Below are 25,720 nucleotides of genomic sequence, written 5' to 3'. Positions count from 1 at the left end.
TGACAGTTTTTCTCATGCATTCTTCCATGAACTTCAAAGCTCATTTTGACCTGGAAACCAATTTCTTAAATCTTTCCTCATCACTATCTCTTTCTGATGCCAAGATATTTTATGGATAGGGAAAGAATAAGTTCTGTAGGGACCAAAGGAGTAATCTATGTACGGATCCAGGGAATGGCCCTGACCTCCTAAATGAATACGTCTTCTAAATGAATACTTCTCACTGGTACTCACTAAGGAGAAGGTTGTAGAAAATATTCAATTCAGGGAGGAGGAGTGGTTAAATGTTGTTAGACTGGATCATGTCCATACAGTGTCGGGAAGTGTACGGTCATGCAATTGATAGAAGAAATAAAAGGGTAGAATATTTTCTAACTGGAGAGAAAATACAAAAATCTGAGGCACAAAGGGACTTGGGAGTCCTCATGCAGGATTCTCTAAAGATAAAATTGCAGGTTGAGTCAGTGGTTAGGAGAGGAAATGCAATGTTAGCATTCATTTCAAGAGGAATAGAATATAAAATCATGGATGCAATGTTCAGGCTTTATAAAACACTGGTGAGGCCTCACTTGGAGTATTGTGAGCAGTTTTGGGCCCCTTATCTAAGAAAGGATGTGCTGACATTGGAGAGGGTTCAAAGGAGGTTCTCGAGAATGATTCCAGGATTGAACGGCTTGTCATATGAGGAGTGTTTGACGGCTCTGGGCCTCTACTCACTGGAATTCAGAAGAATGAGGGATGACCTCATTGAAACCTATCGAATGTTGAAAGGCCTCGATAGAGTGGAAGTGGAGAGGATGTTTCCTGTGGTGGGAGAATCTAAGATCAGAGGACACAGCGTCAAAATAGAGGGGAATCCTTTTAGAATGTAGCTGGAGGAATTTCTCTAGCAAGAGAGAGGTGAATCTATGGAATTCATTGCCACAAGTGGCCGTGGAGGCCAGTTTGGTATGTTTAAGTCAGAGGTTGATAGATTCTTGATTAGTCAGGGCGTGAAAGGATACAGGGAGAAGGCAGGAAATTGGAGCTGAGAGGGAGAGTGGATCATCCATGATGAAATGGTGGAGCAGACTCAATGGGCCAAATGGCCTAATTCTGCTCCTATACCTTATGGTCTTATAGTCTTATTTCTGTTCACACAGTATAGGAAATATGAGATTGCACTGGAGAAAGTGACTGGAGATTCACCAGGATGTTTCCTGATTGGAGTACCCTCAAAGTTTCAGGGAATAAAAGTACTTTTGTTATAAAAGTATGCACTTGTGCTCTACACATTGAAATTTCCCACTGTTCTGGACAGATTCCTCTTCTCCTCCCACTGCAAACTTCAGTCTATCCTCAGCTCAGTTCTCTGGGTTTCTTGTCAGCAATCAACCCCACCTCTGGTCAATCTTGGAACTCAATACCATCAATTTTCAACATTCATCTTCAATTTTAATCCTTTCATAACTTAGCTCATTCTTATTTCTGCAGTCACCTCAAAACTGTGATCACTCTGAAAACTCTATTTCATTAATTCTGGCTTTTTGTATATAATGCAGAAAATGGCGGAAAAACTCAGTAGGTCAGACAACATCTGTGGAGACAGAAACAGAGTTAACATTTTGGATCAAGGAGCATTAGAACTGAGAAACAAAAGAAACAAGCAGGATTTCCTGGTGATCAACTATTTTAAGACCATTCCCCATTCCCATTCTAACATATCAGTCTGTGGCTTTTTCTTCTGCCACAATGAGGCCACTCTCAGGTTGGAGGAGCAACACCTCATATTCCGGCTAAGTAGCCTCCAAACTGATTTCCGCAATTTCTGGTAATTTTCCCCCCTCCACTTCCCTCTTCTTCAATTCTCTACTCTTCCCTCTTTTCCTCACCTGCCTATCACCTCTCCCTGTGTTCCTTCTCCTTCCCTTTCTCCCATGATCCACTCTCCTCTCCTATCAGATTCCTTCTTCTCCAGCCCTTTAACTTTCCTACCTATCACCTCCCAGCTTCTTACTTCTTCCCCTTCCTTTCTCCATCCTCCCATCACCTTCTCGTTTGTACTCCTTCCCCTCCTCCAACCTTCTTATTCGGGCATCTTCTCCCTTCCTTTCCAGTACTGATGAAGTGCCTTGGACCGAAACGTCCGCTGTTTATTCATTTCTATCGATACTGCCTGACCTGCCGAGTTCCTCCAGCATTTTGTGTATATTGTATAAGAGAAATAAGTCAGTTTTCCACTGCACAGAAGGTTGATTCAATTTATGTAGAGATGTAGCACAGAACAGGCCCTTCCAGCCCAACGGATCTATTTAACCCTAGACAATGTCCAGTTAACTCTTAATTGCTGCATCTTTGGAATGGGGGGGGGGGCGCGGAGAGAGGAAAGCTGAGTACCCGGAGGAAGCCCTCGTGCTCACAGGAAGAACATACAAACTTCTTACAGACAGAGCAGGAAGTGAAATCAGAACTTTGTCACCATGAGCTGCAATAGTGCCACACTAACCGGTGTGAGAGGGATGTGCAAAACAGAATGAGAATCAGTATTAGGTTTAATATCACTGGCATATGTTGTGAAATTTGTTAACTTTGCAGCAACAGTACAATGCAATACATGATAACATAGAAAATAACCGTGAATTACAGTAAGTATATAAATATGTTTTGTGAAAGACAAAGGTACAAGAAACGTGATATTGATGTTAAGGATACTATCAGAATGAGCTATTCAAGTGCAAACAGATTTGTTTGTTTCTTTTATCGACTACATAAAAGCATTTGATAAAGTGAAGCACAATAAGTTATTCAAAATATTACTTCCGCCTAATCAGAAATCTGTACTGAGAACAAACTGCCGATGTAAGAATAGATGGAGAAGTGAATCAGTTTACCAAAATCAAGAGAGGCTTTAGACAAGGGTGTGTTTTCTCCCCTGATTTGTTTAATGTGTACAGTGAAACAATATTACAAAGAATAAGAGACATCTTGGGAATCAAAGTTGGCAGTGAAAACATCAATAATTTTAGATATGCGGATGACACTGTGTTAATTGAAAGTACAGAGGAAGAACAACAAAACTTAATTGATATAGTTGTTGAAGAAAGTGCAAAAATGGGTCTATCTACCAATTACAAAAAGACAGAATGTATGGTGATATCCAAAAAGAAGGAGAATCCTATCTGCAGGCTGAGAATAAACGGGGAAGACATAAAACAAGTACAGAACTTTTGCTGCTTAGGAAGCTGGGTGATACCAGATGGCAAGTGCGACATGGACATCAAAAGAAGAATAGGGATGGCAAAAGACACCTTTACGAGAATGAAAAGTATACTGACCAACACTAAACTAGGCATGAGAACCCGCCTCAGAGTACTGAAATGTTACGTTTATCCAATTATGTTATATGGCTCAGAATGTTGGATAGTATCTAGCACAGTAACATGAGGAAATGAATTGAAGCAGCAGAGATGTGGTTTTTGAGGAGGATGCAAAGAATATCATGGACGAAATGAATATCTAATGAAGATGTCATGAACAGAGCAAGCTCAAAAAGAGAAATAATGTATGAGATCATAAAAAGGCAACGTGACTTCATTGGACGTGATTAGGAAAGAGGAGTTAGAATGCATGGTAATTATGGGAAAGATTGAAGGGAAGAAAGCAAGAGGAAGACAAAGACAAATGATGATGGAGACAGCAGCCAGAGAACTGGAAATGAATACCAATGAATTGATCCACTTGATTCAAAACAGGAGTGTGTGGGCCATGGCAGTCAAAGCTCAAACTGGGCATGGCACCTGATAATGACAATGATGATAAAAATATATTTTTTAAATCGTTAAATTAAAAAATTAAATAAGTAGTGCAAAAATTAAAATAAAAACGATAGTGAGATAGTGTTTATGGGTTCACTGTCCATTCAGAAATCGGATGGCAGAAGAGAAGAAACTGTTCCTGAATTGCTGAGTGTGTACCTTCAGGCTTCTGTACCTCCTTCCTGATGGTAACAATGAGAAAGGGCCATGACCTGGGTGGTGGGGGCCCTTAACGATGGCTGCCGTCTTTTTGAGGCATTTCTCCTTGAAGATATCCCGGATACTACAGAGGCTAGTGCTCACGATGGAGCTGACTAATTTTACAACTCTCTGCAGCTTACCTCGATCCTGTCATTAGCACACCGCCCCCAACCCCCATACCAGATGGTGATGCAGACAGTTAGAATGCTCTCCACGGTAAATCTGTAGAAACTTATGAGTGTTTATTTTAAAAAAGGGAACATTGATGATAAGGGAGACCAAATGATTCAATGCAACTGTTAAGTACCAGATTATGCTTCTCCCATCTTCTCAGCTGATGACACCTAAACTGCTTTCTCACTTTCCCAGTTCTAATGAAATATCCCTGACTTAAAACATTAGCTGTTTCTCCTTTGACATACTGCTTGATCTGTTGAGAGCTTCCACCATTTTCTGCTTTTAAAGATTAGCTTTATTTTTGACACAAATATCGAAATGTACAGTGAAATGCATCACTTGCATCAAGTCAAAGCAGTGAGGATTGTGCTAGGGGCAGCCCAAATGTGTTGCCATGTTTCCGGTGCCAACATATCATACCCATAACTTATCAACTGTAACCATATGTCTTTGGAATGTGGGAGGAAACTGGAGCTCCCAGCCAAAACCTACATGGTCACAGGGAGAACACACAAATTTCTTACAGACAGTAGCGGGAATTGAATGCCGATCAGTGATTGCTGATGTGGTGCTAACTGCAATAATAATTTCCAGCCTCTTCAGGTTTCTGATTTTAACTTGCCTGCCTTTTTTCCTTAACCCTGACATTGATAGCTCTGCTTTCAATCTTAAGACCCCATTTCCTTGAATTCCCCGCCAAAATCCCTTCTCATCTCCACCTCACTCTGCTCTGTTACAGCAGGACAGAGCTGAGGTTGCTGTCATCATTGGGACACTTCAGATGTTTCAGACCCCTGCCAATACTCTGCCCTCTGCTGGGCAAACCTAGGAACTGACCTATGATTATCCTGGTGTGAAGTTCGTCAAGATGGTTTGCATTATTGCTGCTCCTTCCCATTGTGCACTGAAACTACTCCTTTTGCAGGCTTGCCCAAGTTGGGGCAGCAATATAGATGCCAAAATTATCACTATGAAACCAGCTGCGCTGGCTTATATGATATCTGGTCTGAATCACCTCTCCAAATGAGCTTTTTCTCCTTTGTTCCATCAGCTAGTACAGTTTGATTACTGATGGCCCCCGTTGGTCAGGGACAACCATGGATGTTGTATCCTAGCTGTCAAAGTTGACGTGCAAGCCAGTACACAAGCCAAAGCAGTACGATACGGAGAGCAGGCAGTTGCCCAGGCAGCAGGCTTCCCTTCTCCAAACCGCTGATGAATCCAAAGGGATGGCAAAGACCAAAACAGTTTGGCACCAGCAGCACTGCAGGAGTTGCCAGTCAGTATTGATCTAAATGTGGGCCGGCCCTGGGGACTCCAGCTCTGGATTTTCCCTCGGGGTTTACTCCCGAAGCCTTCCCCGTGAGTGGGTATAGCTGCAAGGCAGTGGAGGTTGGAGGTCAGAGTTTACCTTCTCCTAGATGGGCTGCCAACCACAGCTGATAAGCCCCATCTGCCTGAAAGAACTGCTTTTAAGGCACCAGCAACCTACCTTTGCCCCTTCTCTTGTCAGTAGAAATAGTTTCACTTAGCTTAGTAGCTAAGCCACACATGAAGGCCAGGAGCTGGACTTGGCTGTCAGAGGCTATTTGAGATGCATGCCATTGGGAGCATTTAATAGGTAATGGGAGCTTATCCCCACTACCACCCCCCAGCTATGACAACATTAAGGAGCCTTAAGTGTCATACTATGACTGTAACATTAAATAAGCTCAAATTAAAAAGCTAAAATCTACAGGTGTTAGAAATCTGAAATAAGAACTCAGCAGGTCAGACGGCATCTTTCAAATTGCTGGATGCTCCCCTTTCTACCTTTGCTTTTTCCAATAATATATATTATTCATAATAATATTTACAATAAATGCAGTCATTTTGTTTTACATTTATTTTATCATCAAATCAATGCATGCTCCTACAAAGCAGAAACACCACTAATGTTTATTTTATCTTTGAACAACACACCTATGAAGTGTTTGAGAGGGCCGACACAAAGACCTTTACAATCTGGCTCTTAAATCATCCAAACACGGGGTCGAGCCCTTCAGTATTAGGTACTGGCTGCAGCCTCGACTGAGGTTCTTCTTCATAAAACCTGTTTAAGACGGTGCTGGTGATGCCCAGTGACTACTTACCGGTGGCAAAGCACAAAACAAAGAAAACTACTTAACAACTTATTAATAGTACTTTATTAATAATGATCAACTCTAACAATGGAGAGGCATGCAGAGGCGATCGGAGGCAAAGGTGAAGCATGCTGGAGGCAGGACTGAAGAAAGTCCTGATGTCTGATCGATTTAAACCCTGGGCTGAATTGGAATGGTCAGGTACAGGCTGAATCGTGGCGGCAGAGCGCGGGTCCCAGAGCTGTCGCAAAGCGAGGAACAACCCGATGTTTGGATGATTTCAGTGGGGGGGGGGGCAGATTGAAAAGGTCAGGTGTTGGGACAAGAGACAAGAGATGGGCCATTTCTGCCTGGCTCTGCTCGCTGCTCTGTGACGTTCACTCAGCTCTGCACTGAACTGAGGCTCTGGCCCGCTCCAGTTGCAGTGATGCCTGGCTTTGGGTCTGTGGTCCCTGCAGTCGGCTCTGCTATGAATTGAGGCTGTGGCCTAATCCAGCACCAGGATGCTTGGCTTTCTGTCTCTCTGGATGTTATTTACTTACATTTATGTTAGCACTATTTTTTTTCTTTCTCTCTGCCAATTTGGCGTTTGACGGTCTTTTCCTTAATAGGTTCTTTTGGGGTTTCTTTATTTTGTGGCTGCCTGCAAGGAGACAAATCTTAAGGTTGTATAATATATACATACTTTGATAATGAATGTATTTTGAACTTTGAACCCATGTGATAGCTGCACAAAATTCAGTGCTTCCCTCAGCGTGTAGTGCTATACTCTGAATGTGCCAGTTGGCAGTGCAAAGTGCATATTTCACCGAGCTGATGCTCCCACAGCACTTGATGCTTGTCTTTCATTGCTTCGCTGGGGACAGTCCATAGATGACAGAATCCTCTGTTATGGAACTTCTCACAGATTCCCTGAGCAAAGGCCATCAAATTCTTTGCTAGACTTTCTGGGCACAGTTCACAATGAGGTAGGGAATGATTTCTTTCACATTGCAATCATCTTGAGGGCAGCATTTGTGGAAGGAAAGGAATTGTCAACATTACGGGACTATGGTACAGGCCGCCTCCCCTCTCCTTTCTCGGTCCTGAAAGACAGACGATTCTTTTTCTCCCACAGATGCTGCTCAGCCAGCTCTTAAAAAACTATAAATAATGAAGACCAACAAACAACCAATGCGCAAAAGAAGACGAATAATGCAAATTATAAAAAAATAAATAAATAATATTGAGAACATGAAATGCAGAGCCCTTGAAAGAGAGTCTATCCTTGAAAGTGAGTTCCTTAGCATGAAGCCCACAGGAGGTTGGTTTTCCCTGAAATAGACCACATTTGTGAAGGAGTCTGTTTGTTATGTGCCGTGTTGTACACCATGGGTGATCATGGTCTTCTCATGACCATGATTGTTCTTGGCAAATTTTTCTACAGAAGTGGTTTGCCATTGCCTTCTTCTGGGCAGTGTCTTCAGGTGACCCCAGCCATTACCAATACTCTTCAGCGATTGTCTGCCTGGTGTCAGTGGTCACATAACCTGGAATTGTGATATGCACTGGTTGCTCATATTCACCGCCTGCTCCCACCACTTCATGTGATCCTGCTCAGGGTTGGGGGGGGGGTGCTAAGCAGGTGCTACACCTTGCCCAACGGTGACCTACAGACTAGCGGAGGGAAGGATCAACTTACACCTCCTTTGGTAGAGACGTACCTCCACCCTGCCACCCCTGAAAAGCAGTAACCCACTCTACTCTGGAGATGTTGGAGTGAGTGGCTGCCTCTGTCACCCAGGAGCTTTGAGCTCAAGTCTGTGAGGTGAGTGCAAGAGATCAGGGGGCCAGATTTCAACTCCATGAGCTTTGGAGCATTTGGATTGAGGGGATGGACCACTTTTTGCTGCACTGAAGCTGTTTTCTGAATCCTGCTATCTGCCTTACCTGGCTTCTGCAATGGGTTACTTTCAACACACTGTTACGGAAGCAACCCACTGCAAATTGGCCCATTAAGCAACGATGAGGTCACTGACCAGGGGATTGATATTGGCGAGGTGGTGTGAGGAACAGGTCTTGGCTAGGAGCCAGTGATCTCCCATTCTGTTCACCTGGGGTCCAGCTTTAATGTCTCATCTAAATAAAACACCACCACTGGATGGAATGCGGACAGTGAAAGGGCCAGAGAGCAAAAAAAAATGTTTGCTAATAGGAATGAAAAGAACTTCTGTGAGAGGGGAGATCACTATGAAGTGGAGTGAAGGATAGTTACATGAAGCTATGAATTAGGTCTTGGAGGCAAAAGGTACTTCTGTGGAGGGGGCAGTGGAAAGTGAGTCTGTGTTCAGGGACTGAGTCTGCGAAAAGGGAGTGAGGTGGGATCCTGGGATGAGGGAAATAACTCTGTGAATGGGTCAATGGTGAGTCATTTCAGGATCTGGAGAATGGGTCACTGGTAGGTGTGTGTTGGATGGGTGTGCAGAGTTGTGTGTGTGTGTGTGTGTGTGTGTGTGTGTTTTTTTGTGTGTGTGTGTGTGTGTGCTGGAGGAGACAGCGAACCGCATACCTTTTTGATGCTGGATACGGTACTTATACAGCCAAGTTTCACAAAACTGATGGCCTTTTGAAGGTGAATAAATTTAGTTTCCATCTCCTACGAATGCAGTGAGATTGAAAATCTTTCAGTTGTGGAGCCGATGAAACAGACTCGAGCCGCACTGTTGCAAACTTGCATGGTTTCTCTCCCAGTGGAGTGCCCCTCCCGAGCTGGCGAGGGCAATATTTAAAAGCCGTGGATTGTACCTCCCATTTCTGAATCGTGCTCAAGGAAAGGATTGTGGATATCACAGTCTTCTGACGGCTGCGGCGGCGGCTGCTGCAGTCGCAGCATTTTTAGTCGGGTGAGAATCGCCTCCCCTTTAAAGGTACATTATGTTGTAAATGTGAATGAGGAAGTGAGTGAGCAGCGGAGTTGGAGGTGTCTGTGTGGCCGGAGTGAGTGCCAGGTAGCAGCCGGGTGGTTCCAGGAGGTGTGTGTTATTTTAACTTCTTGCATTCATTCTAAAATGTAAGACAATTTTTCTTTGTTTGTTATTTTCTGCTAATCGACTAGTCGCTCGAAAACAGAAAAGAAACGCATGGCTTAAACCGGTTTACATCTGCAGGAAACCGATGTTGCCTATATGAGAATCATATGCGCAGCCCTGAAGTTAGCGACTTTGGTGAACTTTGCTTTTGTTGAGCAGCGACCTCGGATCTTTTCGTTAACTGCAAATTTGTTTTGGTTTTGCATTTCTCTCACGTGTTGTCTTGCCGTTTAATCTGTAAGCATGGGGTGGGGGTTGGGGGAGGGATGTAGAATGGGGAAATAGGCGGCAACCTATTTCTTCGGAGTGCCAAGCCGACGCTGAAAGGATCCAACAAGGTGACCCTCCCTAGCCAGCGCGGTGTTCAGACTCGTCCACTCACCCGTTCGCCTGCCTTGCCTCATCTGACAGTTTACACCCATCAGAGCAGGTCTGGAAACTGCCAGCAGTGAATCGTGTGGAAGCCTGTTACTAAATAATACTTGCTTCTTGCTACATCCATTTACAATTCAGCGTTGCCAATATTTGTCTCCGCTGTTCTAACAGGAACACCTTCAGATCCGTGTTATGCCTTTTTTTAAAAAATAGCAGTTAAGATGAATGCCGTGTAGAAAACATATCTCGTTTGGTGATGTCATTAGCAGTAATATATAAGCTTTCTCCCAATAATTCATTGATCATATAATCTTATAATATAAAAATAGATTTTTATTACTATAATTGTAGTAAAGCCTTTGGATTTGGATCGGGGCTGGCAGGATCTAGATCTCTGAGCTCACGTGATTTGTCTAGTTTTCCTTTGCCTAGTGATTCTGTGGATGTGTATGGCTTGGGTGCAGTGAAGGTGTTCCCAGCAGTGTAGTGTTGTAAGCAGGTACACAGAGGTAAGGTTAGCTCTACTGGGCAGCTAGCAGTTATTGATCAGCTTCAAAGGATGATGGAAGCAGATTGAAGAATAACTTTCAAAAAGAAATGTGTAGAGAAGAGATGCAGGCATTTAATAGAACTGGTGTAGGAGACTGCCCGGCTACCCACATGCACGCCCCTGCCCTGTACTACAAACGTTTGTACTTACCTCCATGAATTCACACTTGCTGCTCTTTCCTTTGAGCCTGCCGGTTGGATGTGCCATAGCTAGCCTCTGTGATGCTAAGCACGTGGATGTCTGAGGAAAGGGATAACCCCAGAGTTCACTGTGATGCTGTTTTGTACTTGTTGGCTTAAAAGTTAAAAAACGAGTGTTGGAACTACTCGGCAGGCCAGGCAGCTTCCGTGGAGAGGCATGCAGTTGATGGTTAAGGCCACAAAGCTTTCAGCAGAGCTAGATCACGTAAACTTGAGTTCTTGGCTCCCTGCCTTGCCCCACAGATGTTGCTGATCTGTCAAGTGTTTCCAGCATTTTTTTTAACAGTTCAGTTGTCAGTGTTATTTTGCTTTTTTGCTTTGCTCTTATGAGTATTAGCTTTATTTTTCCTTCACAAATGGAAACCTCTTTGTTGTCTTTAGGGCAAAGTGGAGGTGGGTAAATTTTAAGTAAGTAGCACATCTCTGGAAAACTTCAACCCAACGTGTTAAATGGTTTTTGCAAAGTATCCTGTCAGGGATCATTACCATTTAGAGTTTGAAATATTTTCAAGTTAATCCCTGGTTGACCAAGATGACACAGTTATTCCTGACTAGAATACTATTGGTTGGATAGTTCCTTTATTTAGAGATACAGTTCTGGCCCCAACAGGCTGTACTGCCAGCAACCCACCTACTTAACTCTAGCCTGGTCACAGGACAATTCACATTGACCAATTAGTGACTGTACGTCTTTGGACTGTGGCAGGAAATTGGAACACTTGGGGGAAACCCACATGCAAGCAGGAAGAAAGTGCAAACTTTCTTAGTGAGAACACGGGAATTGAACTCCAGTGCGCCGAGCTGTAATAGGGTTGCAGTAACTGCTACGTTACCATGGCGCCCCATTTCTCTGTCAATCAATCACTCAGATCTTGAGGGCTGTGACTATGAAAATGCCCAGTTTGTACTATAAAACTATTCCTCATGTACTGGAATAACTGCCCATCATTTAATGGGTAATCTTGCTCTGGTTTTACACATTCTTTGTTAAATAGGTACTTTAGCTTGTTTGCTGTAGTGCGCCATTTTGTTTCTATATGCTGAGTTCCGCATCCTGTCCACTTGCATGCCCAACAACTGACTTGGTGGTAGCAATAAACAGTTTTTAATTTGTAGGTGACCCAAATGCAATACCTCAGGCTGTGAGTGTGGCCTCCAAGCGAGGTGGCAAGTGAAGTATATAATGTAAGGTAAGGTATTGGTATGGGTGGAGAGTTGGTTAGCAGACAGGAAGCAAAGAGTGGGAATAAACGGGACCTTTTCAGAATGGCAGGCGGTGACTAGTGGGGTACCGCAAGGCTCAGTGCTGGGACCCCAGTTGTTTACAATATATATTAATGACTTGGATGAGGGAATTAAATGCAGCATCTCCAAGTTTGCGGATGACACGAAGCTGGGTGGCAGTGTTAGCTGTGAGGAGGATGCTAAGAGGATGCAGGGTGACTTGGATAGGTTGGGTGAGTGGGCAAATTCATGGCAGATGCAATTTAATGTGGATAAATGTGAAGTTATCTACTTTGGTGGCAAAAATAGGAAAACAGATTATTATCTGAATGGTGGCCGATTAGGAAAAGAGGAGGTGCAACGAGACCTGGGTGTCATTATACACCAGTCATTGAAAGTGGGCATGCAGGTACAGCAGGCGGTGAAAAAGGCGAATGGTATGCTGGCATTTATAGCGAGAGGATTCGAGTACAGGAGCAGGGAGGTACTACTGCAGTTGTACAAGGCCTTGGTGAGACCACACCTGGAGTATTGTGTGCAGTTTTGGTCCCCTAATCTGAGGAAAGACATCCTTGCCATAGAGGGAGTACAAAGAAGGTTCACCAGATTGATTCCTGGGATGGCAGGACTTTCATATGAAGAAAGACTGGATGAACTGGGCTTGTACTCGTTGGAATTTAGAAGATTGAGGGGGGATCTGATTGAAACGTATAAGATCCTAAAGGGATTGGACAGGCTAGATGCAGGAAGAATGTTCCCGATGTTGGGGAAGTCCAGAACAAGGGGTCACAGTTTGAGGATAGAGGGGAAGCCTTTTAGGTCCGAGATTAGGAAAAACTTCTTCACACAGAGAGTGGTGAATCTGTGGAATTCTCTGCCACAGGAAACAGTTGAGGCCAGTTCATTGGCTATATTTAAGAGGGAGTTAGATATGGCCCTTGTGGCTACGGGGGTCAGGGGGTATGGAGGGAAGGCTGGGGCGGGGTTCTGAGTTGGATGATCAGCCATGATCATAATAAATGGCGGTGCAGGCTCGAAGGGCCGAATGGCCTACTCCTGCACCTATTTTCTATGTTTCTATGTTTCTATAATTGGACTAGAAAGTGCAACTGTCCTTCAATTGCTTCCATTGTAAATTCCGTTGGCTTTATTTATAATGAAACTTTCTTATTTAAACTTCTTCATTTGTGGTGTCTGTTAATTTCATGACTGTTATTGTGTTGGAGGGGTTTAATGGAGAAATGTTGTAAACATTCACTTAAGCAACTGGTGGTTGGAAATTCAGTTGATAAATATTTATTTCTTTTCCAGTTCCTTACCATTTATAATTGTTTTTCCATGTTTGAAGTGGGACAGCAGCTATTTTCTGGTCAGTCAGGAACTAGGTATTTCCTGCTGCTCTTCAAACCTGATGTGGAACCAGTGAGGAAATGTCAAATATTTGAGGAAATGTCAAATATTAGAGGATGTAGCTTTAAGGTGAGAGGGAGAAAGCTGAAAGAAGATTTATGAGGTAAGTTTTATTAGCATGGTGTTCCAGTTGTCTGGAACGTGCACTCTGTGGAAGATACAATAGTAACATTTACAAGGCATTGGGGCAGGTACATGATTGGGCAGTTAATGGAGGGATAGAGATCATGTGCATTGGAACGATTCTATTGCATTGGCATCATGGTCCTGTTCCTGTACAGTTTTGTCCTGTGAATGTATCTGCAATGAATTCCCCATGCAGTGTGCCTTCTGGACGTGGAGATGTTTCTTATTGTGGGGGGAGGCTAGGACCAGAGGGCACAGCCTTAAAGTGCAAGGGCGTCCCTTTAGAACAGAAATGAGGAGGAGTTTCCTTAACCAGAGGGTGGTGAATTTGTGGAATTCACTGCTACTGGTGGCTGTGGAGGCCAAGTCATTGGGTACATTTAAAGCGGCGGTTGATAGGTTTTTGACTAGTAAGGTGTCAAAAGTTACAGGGACAAGGCAGGTGAATGGGGTTGAGGGGGAATGGGCTCAATGGGCCGAATTGCCTAATTCTGCTCCTATGTCTTATAGTCCTCTGGACACCTAGGCATTGTGTTCAGAACCAAATTTCCTGTTAAGTAAGTAAACCACTTACTTGAATCTTCTCTCCCCTTCCCTCTCCCATTGGGCAGAAGATACAAAAGCCTTAAAGCCTGTGCTACAGGCTGTAGTCACTCAGGCTTTTGGGTTAACGGTGGTTTGAAGAAAACAATGATCAGAAGCCCCCTCGTGGCATTTACAGCCCACCTTGGATCACCATTGATGATCACCTTCTCACCACGGTTGCCCAGTCCTACCTGGGCAGTGCCATCTCCAACGATGCTACTTTAGTAAGGGACATTGACAATCGACTCGCCAGAGCCAGCAGCGCCTTCAGGTGCCTCCAGAAACGTGGGTGGAAGAACCACTGGCGGCGTCTGTCTAGGAGAATCCAGCTGTACAGGGCTGCCACCGTCACAATACTGCTATACGGCTCTAAAGTCTGGGTCCTGTACCGCAAGCAAATCCAGTTGCCTGAGTGCTTCCATCAGCGCTGCCTCTGCTCCATCATGGGTATTGGCTGGCAGGATCGTGTCTCCAACAACGAGGTCCTGGAGAAAGCTCAAATTCTAACCATTGAAGCCACTTTGCTGGTCAAGCAGCTCCGCTGGTCAGGCCATGTGTCTCACATGGACAGCTCCAGGTTACCAAAAGCAGTACTCTACGGAGAACTCCCTCAGGGCAGGAGAGATCATGGTGCCCCACACAAGAGGTACAAAGACCAACTTAAGCAGCAGCTCTCTCAGGCAAGTATCGAGGTCAATGAGTGGCAGGAGCTGGCTTGTACAGAGTCCGCTGGAGGTGGCTGATCCACAGAGCAGCCAAGAACTTTGAGCAATCCGGAAGAGCGACTGCTGAAGAGATGAGAAGACGCAGGCAGGATCCAACTACTCATACGCCTGCCTCCCAGCTGTTCTCGTGTCCCTACTGCTCCAGAGTCTGCAGATCCAGAAATGGCCTCTAACATCACCAACGATCGTGCCGTCGCCCCTGAGGACTCTTCTTCCCTCCTGATCTTCACAAGTGAAGAACTGGCCATCATCACTAGGTTTATAGACAGCTTCTATCCTGCTGTTAACTGCCTATTGTACAATAAGATGGACCCTTACCTCGCAACCTTGCTCATGATGATTTTGTATGTTATTGTTTAACTGCACTGTACTTTGTCACTTTTACAATTTATTCTGCATTGTTATTGTTTTGACTTGTTCTATCTCAATGCACTGTGTATTGATTTGATCTACATGAACAGTATGCACGACAAGCTTTTCCACTGTATCTTGGTACATGTGACAATAATATACCAATACCATGCATTAGGAGTCCATCCATTCTGAGGTACTAAGGTGGCCTCTTGGTACCCACCCTGAGATTTCACCCTGGTCTTCAGTTGTACCCAATATTCAGAATCAGAATCAGGTTTAATGTTGTGAAATTTGTTAACTTTGTGACAGCATTATGATGCAAAACGTAATAATAGAAAAAGAAACTGAATTACAGTTTTATATATATATAATATAGAATAAGTGGTGCAAAAAATAAAAATAAAGAAATAAAGAAAAAGTAAAAGTAGTGAGGTAGTGTTCATGGGCTCAGTGTCCATTCAGAAATTGGATGGCAGAGGGGAAGAAGCAAAGAAGCTGTTCCTGAATCATTGAGCGTGTGTGCCTTCAGGCTCCTGTACCTCCTTCCTGATGGTAACAATGAGAAAGGGGCATGTCCTTGGTGATGAGGGTCATCAATAATGGAACAGCGCCTCTTGAAGCATCGCTCCTCAAAGCTGTCCCGGGTATTATACTCCGGAGTCTAGTGCCCATGATGGAGCTGACTCATTTTACAACTCTCTGCAGTTTACTTTGATCCTGTGCAGTCACCCTTGTTTCTACTTCTATACCCAGAGAATACCTATAGGCCAGTGTTTATATCAAGGATTTCTTGGGATGAAGTTTCTATCAGGTCCTGTATAGAGAGCAAGATACCCCTGTATACACCGTGGCAGATCATGTGTTCTGTCGTGCCTGTGCACAACTACATATACATTAAATAAAAACATGCACACGGGAGATGGCTTTAAGTGGTGTATTCACATTGCATTGAGAGCAAAAGAACCAAGCACATGTGTAGACAAGCAACAGCGCATGTGCAAACAACAGATCGACATGTAGTGCTAAGGGGGGGGGTGGTCATTGCTCTGAAAGAAATCAATCCATACATTACACTTCCTCAACCTTTAGATTAATGCGACATAAAACTTGTTATATGCAAAACATTCAATTTCCCTTTCATAAACTTATATTCCAAATAAACATGCTTTCATGATAACAATCCATAATTCAGTTATTAAAGGCTCAGTCTTTTGGGTGGCGCTCTGTTTCTTTCAGGGTAGTGCCTCTGGAAGAGGGGAGTGGCGTCAGGTTTGGCAGGTATCTTGTCAAAAATAATGTTCTGGTCACGCCTATGGACCTGCGGAGTGGCATTGGGTTTGGTAGGTGTCTTGTCTAAGATACCGTTCTTGGTTTCCCATGTCACGTTGCTGTCAGTGACATGATTGTTACTGAGAGGTCAGTCTGGTGATGGTAATGTTTCCAACTTGTTGGATGCAGTTGACTCAGGTGTGTTCTTGGTAATCATACACGAGGACCTCCAGTCCAACCTTGAAGCTCCTTGTTGTTTCACTTGGTAACCGGCTGAACATTTTATCCTGTACTTCCTTCTGGAGGTCTGGGTTCAGGTGGTCTTTGTAAGATGTTAGATTCCTGCTCATGAACGGCGTTGCAGGTGTTTGATTTGTGGTTGCACGAACAGAGGTCTGATACACAAAACAGAAGTTGTTCACCTTCTGCTGAAGAGAAATGTCCTCCTTGCCCATCACTTTAATGGATTTCTTGAAGATTTGGGTAAACCTTTCAGCTAACCCATTCGTTGCTGGGTGGTGAGGAGCTGACTTGAAATGACTGATGCTACTTTTCATCATGAGTGGTCAGAATTCTTTTGATGCACATTGTGGTCCATTGTCACTCACAGTTTGTTCTGGTAAGCCACTTCTGGTGAAGATAGTCAGAGTGGAACGGACTTTGCTGAGGTGGTTGACTTCATTGGTATAATTTAGATTAGATTAGATTATGAGGACACGCAGTCCTCTTTTATTGTCATTTAGTAATGCATGCATTAAGAAATGATACAATTTGTTCCTCCAGAATGACATCACAGAAACACAAGACAAACCAAGACTAAAAAAACTGACAAAAACCACATAATTATAACATATAGTTACAACAGTGCAAGCAATACCGTAATTTGATAGAAGAACAGACCAAGGGCATGGTAAAAAGTCTCAAAGTCTCTTGAAAGTCCCATCATCTCACGCAGACGGTTGAAGGAAGAAAACTCTTCCTGCCATGAGCTTCCAGCGCCGCAAACTTGCTGATACAGCAGCCTGGAAGCACCCGACCACAGTCCGACTCCGAGTCCAACCGAAAACTTAGAGCCTCTGACCAGCTCTCCGACACCGAGCACCATCTCTGCTGAGTGCTTCGACCCTGGCCCCGGCAACAGACAATAGGCAAAGCCGAGGATTTGGGGCCTTCCCCTCCGGAGACTCTGGATTGCACAGTAGCAGCGGCAGCGAAGCGGGCATTTCAGAAGTTTCTCCAGATGTTCCTCCATGCTTCTCACGGCTGTCTCCATCAAATCAGGATTGTGCACGGCATCCTAGTTCACAAATACGATATCAATTCGGAGCGGCCACGTGCACTGCATCACGCCGCCATTTTCTCCTACTCCTCTTCCGGCCACTTTGAATAAGCATCCACAGCAATCAGGAACATGGAGTCCATGAATGACCCAACAAAGTCAATATGTACTCTTTGCCATGGTGAAGATGGCTACTCCCTCTCTGTGGGGTGCATTTTGAATTCTCTGGCATCACAAACAGCTTTTGGCCAAGTCTTTGATCTGTTTACCTATTCCCTCCTCAAACACCTTCTGATTAGCATTAAGCAGCTGTGTAAGCCTCTAGTTAGTTCTACCATTTGGGCTGCAGTTGCCTGTTGATGTCACACTGAGAGCTTTGCTTGAGTATCAGTCTAGTTGGATTTTTCTTAACCATTCACATCTGAAAAGCACTAGCCCTCTACTTTTCAATACATGAAGCTCTAACTGTTGTGTTTGGCCTCCATACATCACATTTACCTTCAGTTTGCCTTTTGGAGACACTTTGTGCCTGTGGAGGCCTTTAGCATCACGAAGATCTTCTCTAATGGTACCTTAGAAAACAGAATGTTGTAGTCAGCCTCTGAAATTATAGACAAAACTGACCCTGTGCCCAGTTCCATTTAGTTTTACATGAGACACATCTATTGTGAACCAAATGATTTGCTTAGATTTGTGTGTGAAACTCTTCACTTGGTGTGTTGGTCTCTTTGGTTGTGCTTTTCGTCTGACTTGCACACTCTCTCTATGTGACCTTGCCTGTGTCACTTTCTACTCATGTTTTCCTTGAACCAACAGTCATTTGCAGCATGGGAAAATTTGCCACATTGCTAACATTTTTGGCTTTTTGCGCCATTCAGGGACATTTTGTGCATTTCGCATTCTAACTTTCTTTTTCTGTAGTTCCGTGCATCCTTTGCTGCAGTCTCTAACGATATTGCAACCGTCAATTTCTAAGGTTTTGAGTGCCTCCACTATGCATGCCGCACGCAAGCTTGTCTGTTAATGCATCAGAGAGTCCATCTCGAAAGCCACCGTATTGGTAAAGTCGGCACAATTCTGTAAAGTATTCAGAAATGCTTTTATCTTTTGACTGGTTCCTTTTGTAAGATCTAAATCTCTCAGCCATTGCCAACGGTTTAGGGCTCAAGTGATTTTGTAAAATTGTAACAATTTTGTCAAACGTCTTGCTTGCTGGCTTTGCAGGGGTTACTAAGTTGGGTAAGAGACTATATGTCCTTGCAGCCATTAAGCTAAGAAGAGCAGGGGCTTTCTTTTGCTCCATCACATTGTGTGAGTTACAACACAGTTCAACCCTCTCAATATATGACTCCCAACCTTCATTAGCGCTATCAAGTTCATCAGGTTTCCTGATTGAAGCCATTGTCAAGTTATTTTCACCTTAAATTCAGCGCCTCTTTCACTGTTTCTCACAGGTCCTTTGGCTTTCTCATGCTGTTTTGTCCCTAACTGTCGGTGCAGTTCGTGATGTTTTCTGATGTTCAGGTTCGTACTCGTTGCCAATTTGTTGTGTCTATGCACAACTATGTACCGATTAAATAAAAGCACGCATGCGGGAGATGCTTTAACTGGTGTATTCACATTGCAATGAGAGTGAGGACAATGCGCATGCATGGACAACAGCCCATGCACAGAAACAGATCATTACGTAGTGCTTGGGGAGGGGGGTGTTATTGCTCGCAAAGGAATAGATCCATACATTACATATTCTCTCTCATGTGAAAACACTTCTTTGACAAAACATTTGGCCAAGATTTCCATGTAATTTTATGCAATTCTCTGCAAGTTCGGCAGAGATGGTGCTCGGTACTCGGTGTCAGAGGGCTGATCGGAGCTGGAAGGTTTTGGACGACTCAGAGTCGGACTGTGGTCGGGCATGGCAGGGAGAGTTTTTCTTCCTTCTCCCGACTGCGTGAGATGTGGGACTTCCAAGAGACTTTGAACTTTTTTACTGTGCCATGGCCTGTTCTTCATCAAGTTATGGTATTGTTGCTGATAGCATCTTTGGTGAAATGATTTGAGATAAAAAATGCTGGTTATTCCATAAAATGTCTTCAAAAATAAGATGCTATGCTCTACATATTAAAGTCCAAGATCTCTGTTTTGAACAGGTATTTCCTTGCCTTCCCAGCAGAATTTTAATCCACATCATAATGCCTTCATTAAATGGTTGGCAAACCTATTCTTGGCAGTTAACGGAGAAAGAAAGGTTGCATTATGGACTGGTAACTGTTCTGTCCATTTTGAGGATTAATTGACACTTGGGAGAGATTGCAAAGCTGATGCATTGATATTTTAGATTGTAATCGTATTATTATCAGGAGAAATTTTGGACTTTGCTAGCAAGTTTATAGTTAGTTTCTACGTGGTACATTTTAAATGTTTCCTAATTTGGTCATGGCATTTTAAATAAACTTACATTAGTGTTAAGGAGAGCACAGTGACACAGCTATCAGAGCTGCTGACACCACCTCCCCCCCGCCCTCACTTCAGCGCGAGAGTGGATTCCGACATTGGGTACTACCTTTGTCGGTTTCCACTGGGTGCTCTGATTGCCTCCCACATCACAAAGACGAGCATGTTAGTAGGTTGACTGATATTTGAGGTGGTATGGTAGCATAGCGGTTGACACAGTGTGTTGGTTCATCTCGTGCCACTGTCCATAAGGAGTCTGTACATTCTCCCCTTGCCCACTTGGGTTTCCTCCGGGTGCTCCGGCTTCCTCCCACAGTCCAACGGCGTACTGGTTGGTTGATTATTTGGTCATTGTAGATTGTCCCGTGATTAGGCTAGGAATGCTAGGTGGCACAGCTAGAAGGGCTGAAGGGCCCAACTCTCCCTGTCTGTAAGTATGTGTTAGAATCTAGACAGAGCTAGTAAGAATGTGGGGAGTGTAAACAAAATGGAATAATATCAGATTATAGTCATAGTCATACTTTATTGATCCCAGGGGAAATTGGTTTTCGTTATAGTTGCACCATAAATAATAAATAGTAATAGAACCATAAATAGTTAAATAGTAATATGTAAATTATGCCAGTAAATTATGAAGTAAGTCCAGGACCAACCTATCGGCTTAGGGTGTCCCTCCAAGGGAGGAGTTGTAAAGTTTGATGGCCACAGGCAGGAATGACCTCCTATGACGCTCTGTGCCGCATCTCGGTGGAATGAGTCTCTGGCTGAATGTACTCCTGTGCCCACCCAGTACATTATGTAGTGGATGGGAGACATTGACCAAGATGGCATGCAACTTAGACAGCATCCTCTTTTCAGACACCACCGTGAGAGAGTCCAGTTCCATCCCTACAACATCACTGGCCTTACAAATGAGTTTGTTGATTCTTTTGGTGTCTGCTACACTCAGCCTGCTGCCCCAGCACACAACAGCAAACATGATAGGACTGGCCACCACAGACTCGTAGAACATCCTCAGCATCGTCCGGCAGATGTTAAAGGACCTCAGTCTCCTCAGGAAATAGAGACAGCTCTGACCCTTCTTGTAGACAGCCTCAGTGTTCTTTGACCAGTCCAGTTTATTGTCAATTCGTATCCCCAGGTATTTGTAATCCTCCACCATGTCCACACTGACCCCTTGGATGGAAACAGGGGTCACCGGTACCTTAGCTCTCCTCAGGTCTACCACCAGCTCCTTAGTCTTTTTCACATTAAGCTGCAGATAATTCTGGTCACACCATGTGACAAAGTTTCCTACCGTAGCCCTGTACTCAACCTCATCTCCCTTGCTGATGCATCCAACTATAGCAGAGTCATCCGAAAACGTCTGAAGATAACAAGACTCTGTGCGGTAGTTGAAGTCCAAGGTGTAAATGGTGAAGAGAAAGGGAGACAAGACAGTCCCCTGTGGAGCCCCAGTGCTGCCGATCACTCTGTCGGACACACAGTGTTGCAAGCACACATACTGTGGTCTGCCAGTCAGGTAATTGAGAATCCATGATACCAGGGAAGCATCCACCTGCATCGCTGTCAGCTTCTCCCCCAGCAGAGCAGAGCGGATGGTGTTGAACGCACTGGAGAAGTCACAGTGCTCGCTGGCTTGTCCAGGTGGGCGTAGACATGGTTCAGCAGGTAGACGATGGCATCCTCAACTCCTAGTCGGGGCTGGTAGGCGAACTGGAGAAGATCTAACTGTGGCCTGACGATAGGCCGGAGCAGCTCCAGAACAAGTCTCTCCAGGGTCTTCATGATGTGGGAGGTTAATGCCACCGGTCTATAGTCATTGAGGCCGCTGGGACGCGGCGTCTTCGGCACAGGGACGAGGCAGGACGTCTTCCACAGTATAGGAACCCTCCAGAGCCTCAGACTCATGTTGAATACATGGCGAAGTACTCCACATAGCTGATGGGCACAGGCTTTGAGCACCCTGGTACTGACACCATCCGGTCCTGCAGCCTTGCTTGGGTTGAGACGTTTCAGCTGTCTTCTCACCTGTTCAGCTGTGAAGCCTACCGTGGTGGTTTTGTGTGGGGGAGGGGTATCGTCATGAGAGCAGGGTGGGGGACTGTGAGGAGGGGTAGGAGGGGAGAGTGGAATATGTGTTGGTTGGGGGCCGACAACAGATGGCTCATGTGGGGGATGAGCCACATGAGCCATCAAATCTGTTAAAGAACAGGTTAAGTTCGTCAATTGGTGGATGATTGATCAGCCCAGATTAGTCAACTGGGGGCTGGGGGTGGGGTGGGGTGGTTGGGGATGTTTCTGTGCTGGACCTCTGAGTCAATGACTTCTAAGTTTCATTCACTGGTTGGTTCCACCACCCCCCTGCCCCACCCACAGTGAAGAGGAGATGGAATAGGAGACCTTTTAAACTAATTCCAGTCATAGGCAGAGTGAAAACATATCTTTGTTCCTTGTTGGTTGGTAGTTTGTTACTGAATCAGTGATTGAGTTTCAAGGAGAATATGTATTAATGAAGAATGTGTCCAATTGGATTCATTGTAACTTGAATTTCTCACCAGTAATATTATATTGGGAATGCTGTGTGCAATTCTTGGATTGATTTGGCAGGGGAAATTGAGGAAAACAAAGAGAAGAATTGTCAGGCCTGAACCCATGTAGGACAGACTTTCATTTCTGTGTTGCCTGCCAAAGGCCTTGAAAATGTTGAAGTCTTTTGGAAGGAAAGATTATTTGCTGTAAGGCAGAGAGATCTTGCACAATACCTTAACCTCTCCTTGGTCACTTGAAACCAGTCCAAGAGATATGGACCAGAAATATATGTGGGCCAGCATTGATGCTGATGGAAATGGTTCCATTATAGAGTTTAAGCATTACCTTTAGTGATATTTACCAACTAGCACATTAACATTAATATTTTTCTATTTAAATCCTGGCCTCATCTTGTTCCTTTCCAATAACTTGGTTCCTCCTGTTAAAAAGAGCAGTTGTCAGGAACGGTGTATGTCAACGATTTGTACACCAAAAGTGGAAAGCAGTAATTTTGTGTGATTTGTGTTCTCCTGTAGCTTTTAAATCACATTGTCTTCATTTTCTGTGGTACCTACAACCAGGGAGCTGAGCAGCCTTGAAGGGGAGTTGTCAAATAATTCAAGCAAAAATGCTTGGCGTTATTAAATTCTTGTTTTGCATTTGGGAATCTTGGTCTACCTGGAACTGATGTACTTTCATTTGTGTTAAATGATGTGTTGATGGCATGTGGACCTTACTGGCAAAGGTGGCATTTATTGTCCATCCCAGAGTTGAGAAACATCTCCAGTTGTTTGAGGGCAGTCACATTGAGCAAGGGTGGTGGATTTCCTCCTTTAAAGGGCATTGACCAATGGGTTTTTATGCAATCCTGTATCATAACTGAGGGTTTTATATTTCAGATTTATTTAATAACAGATCTAACACAGCTGTAAAAACATGAAGAGGTACAGCATAGAAACAAGCCAAAGATTCAAAGAGACACCATGAAACCCGTTCAAAGAAAACATCAAATAGCCAATGTGCAAAAAAAGAACAAATTGCGCAAACAGCAAAAAAAAAAGCCCGAGAAACACAGAATGTAAAACATCAAACCACAGAGTCATTGAAACAGTTCAGTTCAGGTTAGCACTGTGTCATTTATTGACTGCAGGCTTCAGAGCCAGTCTGCCCCGATCAATATTGCACAAAATAAGAATTAAGGAACAAGTAACCAGAAATCAGAAAAACATATAACATGAACTGCAGAGTCCAATCTACAAACCGGGTCGATTCTTCAGTCTATTGGGTTCATGCTGACAATCAACTACCCATTTACACTATTTCTACGTTAACCTAATTATTTTATTGCCCCCACTTTCTCATCCGTTCACCTACACACTCAGGAGACCAGTTACAGCAGCCAATTAATCCATGCAACCAGATGTCTCTGAAGAAACTGGAACAGCGAGAGAAAAGCTATGCAGCCACAGGGAAAGTATTTATAAACAGGAAGCAAGTGATCTTATTGAAGTATGAAATCACAATTGCTTTTGTTAAAGTGCAACCCCTGCGTGTTCTGCCTCTGCTTCCAATTCATATAGTAACAGAATCTATTACCAATGAAATAGTTACAGGTCAGTTTTGAATCCCATTCAAGGTGATTATCACTGATCTTTTATCACAGTTCTGCTGTCCTCAGTAATCCTACATCCCTTGATTTCCTTAATAACCCTCATTGGGAAACCAGAGGTGGAGAGGGATGGCAACTTTGAATTCCTTGGTGTTATCATTTCAGAAGATCTGTCCTGGGCCCAGCATGGAAGTGCAGTTATGAAGAAAGTACGGCAACAACATTAGAAGTTTGCGAATGTTTGGCATGACATCTAAAACTTTGACAAACTCTGCAGATATTTGGTGGAGATTATATTGACTGGTTGCATCACAGTCTGGTATGGAAACACTAATGCCCTTGAACGTAAAATCCCATAAAAATTAATGGATACGGCCCTGTCCATAATGGGTAAAACCCTCCCCACCACTGAGCACAACTAACATGGCACGCTGTCGCACGAAAGCAGGGACCCCACCACCCCGGGCCTTGCTCTCTTCCCGGTGCTGTCAGCAGGAAGAACATGCAGGAGCCTCAGTACCTAGACCACAAGGTTTAGGAACAGTTATTACTCTCAACCGTCAGGCTCTTGAACCGGTGGGGATTACTTCAGTCGCCTCGTTATGAACTGTGTATTTGTTGTTTATCCGCCCTGTTGGGTGTGGTCTTTCACTGATTTTACTATGTTTCTTGGACTTACTGAGCATGCCCGCAAGAAAACAAGTCTTAGGCTTGTATATGGTGACATATATGTACTTTGATAATAAATTGCCTTTGAACTTTGAACTTTATATTGATCTTTGACATCATTATACTCCGCAACTCAGCCCGTACTGATTTCTTAGTGATGGGACGGAAGGATGTTGGGGAGAATTCCAAAGATCCACTAAAGAATTTACTTAATATCAGAGTCCTGAATGGTCAACCCCTTATTTTGCTACTTTGACTCTTGGGAGCCATTTGCCCTTTTCTACCATGTCAAGTCCCACAAGAATTTTGTTTCAAATTTCACAACATCATTTCACGACTTTTTTACATTTCTTGTTTCAAAACACCGAATTCCATGATGTTAGTGCTAGTAAACCTGTTTCTGATTCTGATTTTGTTTCATTGAGGTTGCCTCGCATTCTTTTAAACTTAGTTTTCCAACCTTTTTATGCCATGGACCAATACTTTTCAGCAAGGAGTCTGTGGACCTCAGGTTGGGAACACCTACTCTAGACAATGGAGATGCTGTCTGTTTAATCTCTCCTTTAGGACCACCCCTGCCCTTTCCCATCCCAGTAAATGGTTTGGTGAACGTTGGGTGCACTCTCTTTGTTGCACATGCATCCTTCTTGGGTAGGAAGACCAGATCTGTATGCAATATTCTAGGTATCACCAGCTTATTCTAAAGCTTCAGTAATACTTCTTCACTTTGGTATAGAATACTCGTGAAATAAAAGGTAACATTTGTGTTGCTGATCATAAACACAATAAATTCTGCAGCTGCAGAAAATCCTGATCAACATCAGTGGGTCTGCAGTTGAGAGGGTGAGTAGTTTCAAGTTCCTCGGTATACACATCACCGATAATCTCACCTGGACTGGACGCATTGGTTTTGTCGCAAAAAAAGCACAATGTCTCTTCCACCTCAGGGACTGAAGCAGTTTGACATGGGCCCCCAAATCGTCAAGACCTTCTACA

The 25,720-nt window shown here is 43.9% G+C and overlaps 1 protein-coding gene across 11 annotated transcripts in view; it reads left to right on the top strand.

Moving 5' to 3' along the window:
* Positions 1 to 9,156: 9,156 nt before the first annotated feature.
* The window catches only part of LOC140209797 (multiple C2 and transmembrane domain-containing protein 2-like), a 485,848-nt gene continuing 469,284 nt past the window's right edge, over positions 9,157 to 25,720 (top strand). For 5 of the 11 annotated variants that reach the window (XR_011889071.1, XM_072278273.1, XM_072278282.1 and 2 more), the window contains exon 1: positions 9,218 to 9,306. The gene's annotated coding sequence lies outside the window, so the exon portion shown is untranslated. Of the gene's footprint in view, positions 9,178 to 9,217; positions 9,345 to 9,671; positions 9,702 to 25,720 lie in introns of those variants that run through there. The other 6 variants (XM_072278281.1, XM_072278276.1, XM_072278277.1 and 3 more) reach the window with 6 other exon arrangements.

Source organism: Mobula birostris, chromosome 14, assembly GCF_030028105.1.
Source record: "Mobula birostris isolate sMobBir1 chromosome 14, sMobBir1.hap1, whole genome shotgun sequence".
Lineage (NCBI taxonomy): Eukaryota > Metazoa > Chordata > Chondrichthyes > Myliobatiformes > Myliobatidae > Mobula > Mobula birostris.
The sequence above is the reverse complement of the archived record's forward strand: the minus strand, read 5'-3'. Positions and strand labels throughout refer to the sequence as shown.